This window comes from Octodon degus, unplaced genomic scaffold (assembly GCF_000260255.1).
Source record: "Octodon degus isolate 3935 unplaced genomic scaffold, OctDeg1.0 scaffold00295, whole genome shotgun sequence".
NCBI lineage: Eukaryota > Metazoa > Chordata > Mammalia > Rodentia > Octodontidae > Octodon > Octodon degus.
The window spans coordinates 215,875-220,184 of record NW_004524871.1 but is presented as its reverse complement, the minus strand read 5'-3'; positions in this window follow the sequence as shown (position 1 = coordinate 220,184).

Here is a 4,310-nt window from a genome sequence, read left to right as displayed (position 1 = left end):
CAAGGAGACTGCTCTGTGCCTGTGGATGGCATGCCAGGAACTGTTTCTCCTCTGCCAAGCCCCACTGTCCCATCCCCTCCGCCAAGTCAGCCAACAATGGCTGAGATATCTAGCTGCAGCCAACATGTCCTCAGCATCCCCACAGAGTCCAGGTCCCCATACTGCTGGACCATAGAGGTGCCCTGACACCTGGGACAGAGGCAGATGCATCCACAATGGATGCCTTTCCTACACACATTTCACTTGTGCCTGGTTGGAGGGAGCACGCTGCGTTTCACTGCACATTGCTGTTCCCTGTGTGGCATCATGTGAAGGGCCAGGGGTCCTTCTTGTGCTTCACTGTAGTAGAACCCTTAGCATGAGTTGCACATCCTGGCATCTGCTGCTACACAACCATCATGTTGTAACGTTAATTTCCAGGGGCTCAGAGACAGTATCTTCTGAATATTGGGGAAACTCATAGATATTCTGAGCCTCTGAGCAGTGAAGTTTTCTCCATGTGCCAGCTTCTGGTGGCTTCAGATTTCCAGTGATTGACAGCCACCAAATGGGAAATTCCAGGCCAAGCCTGCTCTTCCATGACAGCTGCAGCTTAGACACTATAACAGCTTCTGTCCCAGGCATGGGAGCCAGGCCTGCAAACTTATATTGAACCAAGGGTCAGAGAGGATCTTCCTGAGGCCCAGTCCTCCTTAGACATATGAAACATTTAAATGTAAAAGCTAGAATTCATTACTGATATTGTTTTTCTTTCTCAAGCATGGATTCAGGAATGAAGACAGATCCTGACCTGCTTGTCAAGTCATGCCTGCCTTGGCTGTAACAGAGGGCAGCACTTGGCCCATGGCCTTCATCCCACTACTCATCCCTGGCAATGGAAGTGAGCCAGGGCAAAATGCTGGCCACTGTTTTCTTCCTGAGTCAGAAACTGAGGTTAGAGTACAATGACTGTCATTCTGGGAACAGACAAAATAAAAGGTTGGAAGTTCAAAGCTAAAAGGTAAAAGGTAAAAGGTGAGGACTTCAGTTATGAATGAGTGAGGGTCTTTGGCTGAGTTCTGTCTCCTATACGCATGGGACTCCAGAAGTCCTGAGACTAGGAAGCGGCACAAGCTGGTAGCAGACACCTGGATTTAGATATGTAGTACTTACGTAACATAACATAACTACTGTGCAGGGAGAGTGCCTCACGAAAGGATTGGATGGTAACGTGGAGCCCAGGTCTCGATGTGCACTCAGCTGCACATTTGCAGTGTTCTCTTGTGGAGACTTTCCCCCCTGACTTTAAGTCTTTAAAAAAGTCAGGCTTTGTGAGTAATTCAAAATACAACTGTCCATGGCAGAAGAATGTCATAATGGAAAACTAAACTTTACAATATGTATTGTCACAGAAACTTGAAAATCTAATCCAAGAACCTGTGTCATACATTTATTTTTTAACTGAACATTAAAAGTCTGCATCTTCAAGTCAGACCTACTGACTTCAAATCTTGTATGTGTGACAGACTGGGAGAGATGGTTTTCATCTTCTTATCTCCTTTTATTCTTCCACAGTGTATTTCTACTATGAAACAGAATCATCTTCAGTTATATTAGCCTTACTACTTTATTTGGTTAGTATTGTTTTCAGTTGTTTGTGGAATTATAGAATATGGGATGAAAAAGGCAGATTTTCCAAGATTGGAGGACTGCAAGTTTCATTAAGGCTTCTTCATTACAATTGGTCACTAATTCCTTCTTTTTTCTTGCATAATTTTATTGAGAAACAAATAGCAATGACAGAGTTTCAAATCAAATTAGTAGGACAGTTTCAATAATTAACAAATTGCATGCTCTCTTCCTAGTGGTTATTTGCGATACAGGATGCAGACATGATATCCTATTTACAAACACTATTAGAAAAAATCCCTCTATTCATTAAGAGAATGTAACTATATATCTATTCTAACCATTTTGAATACACAGATACAAAATGGACATTCATCTGTATCCTCTTTTTGGTTTAGTTCCATTATTTGAATATTATAGGTGTGTTAACTCAGCAAAATATTCTAAAAGAGTGCAGTAGTCCATAATACTATTGGGTCTTCCGCTTCACTGGCAATGTCAGAAATTGTTCATCGGAGTCCCCTGCAGTTCAACATAACAACATGGCTTTACTTCCTGTACTTCGTTTTTATACTTTTCTGCTGGATGGTTAAGGCCAAGATAAAGCAAGACCTATGCAACAAGAGTTGTAGCTTTTGGATCTGATAAGATCAGTCAAATCCCCTCAGGATTTATCCTGAGATCCTCTACCTCAGATTGTAGATCCATTGTCAGTGTCAGCCATGTGGATGAGTCACGGACATTGCTTGACCAATGTGCTCCATGTGAAAGCCTGGGAGACTGTCTTCTCTCCATGTGACTCTGCTTAGGCACACTCTACATCACCGATCACTTTCCTCTTTGGCCCCATAATCTCCTTGATTAGAAAATTTGGGACACAACTGAGTTACATGACGTTATAGTACAAGATCTCATATGTCCTGAGTCTTAATTGACCTTAGAAGGCTAGGGCCAAAATGTTGGCTTTCCTTCTTGCTCTCCTTTTTCTCTAATTTTGGCCTGCAAACTTAGGTTGTTAACCCTCCAGAAGAGAAGCTTATTTTTATTACCATAGAATCTAGGCTGTTAAACTTAACCTCACTATCTGTCTCAATATCAAACATCTTAGACATGACATGGAACAGGTATTTTTCATCAAGTATTGATGTGTTGAACTTTAAGTCCCTACAGAATATGATGAAAAAGTATTTAAAAATATATATTTTAAAAATAGGCATGAAGAATTATATAATTCTTATGTTTACACATAAGTCCAGAAATCTAACCATATACAACCTTTTAGCAGGACAGTCCCACAACATTCCTTTTCCTGTCTCCTGCCTTCATTCACCACCTCCTTATTTTTGAACAATCATCTACCTGAGAGACAGCATGGCAGCAACTGGTATGTCATGACGAGCAGCCCATATTCAGAAGACCAGAATGACAGGCACTAAAAGCATGAACCTACTATTACAAATTGCTTTCTTCAGTGCAGTTGCTTAGTTCACAGGTGTCTATATATATAGTCAGGGTGAGAATCATTCCAATTAACTGCAAGATTAAAAAATCTTCTGAATATTCTCAGGATCATTGCCTTACCCAACTTCTACATATAACAGTATGGCTTGCCCCTGTCATGTTTCCTAGCTCTTCTCCTTGCTCTCTTTTCATTGTCTAGTCCTCAAGTTCTTGCTTTCCTTTTAGTTGTATTACACATTTCTATTTGCATTTCTTCTTTTGAGTTCTTATACTAGGGAAACTGATATTTTGACATGTGTGTCCATTTATTTCACTTATGAGTATATGTTCAAGTGGCATCCACTTCAATATAAAGGCTTCAAGTTTATCATTCTTTATAGCTGGGTAATACTCCATTGTATAAAAATATCACATCTTTTTCATCCATTCCTCAGATGATGGGCATCTTGGTTGTTTCCGAGATTTGGCTATCACAAATTGTGCTGCTATAAACATAGGCACACATATATCCCTATGATGTGATGTTTTCAGATCCTCTGGGAAAATTCCCAGTAGAGGAATAGCTGGATTAAATGGGATTTCCAGTCCAAGTTTTCTAAGGAGTCTCCACACTGATTGCCATAATGGTTGCACCAGTCTACATTCCCACCAGCAGTGGAGAAGGGTTCCTTTTTCCCCACATCCTCTCCAACATTTGTTGCTGGTTGATTTCTTTATGATAGCCATTCTTTCTCAGGTGAGATGATATCTCAATGTTTTAATTTGCATATCACGGGTGGCTAGTGATGTAGAGCATTTTTTCATATATTTAATCGCTTTTTAAATTTCGTCCTCTGAGAAGTGTGTGTTCATCTTGGATGCCCATTTCTAGACTGGGTCTTTAAATATTGGGGCCGTAATTTTTTCAGTTCTTTATAAATTCTAGAGAGCAGACCTTTGTCTTTGTACTTATTTATCATGATTTTTTCCAAATTTGTGGGTTGTCTTTTCACTTTGTTGGTAATTTCTTTTGACGTGCAAAAACTTCTCGTAAGAGCAAGTCCCAGTTGTTAATTCTTTCAAGTGTATCCCATGCAATTTGAATTTTGTTCATAAACTCTTTGCCTACCCCTATGTCTTCAAGAGTTCCTCCTACTTTTTCTTCCAGGAGATTTAGTGTTTCTGTTTTAATGTTTAGATCTTTAATCCATTTTGACTTTAGCTTAGTGCATGGTGATAGACCTGGGTCAAGTTTTAGTTTT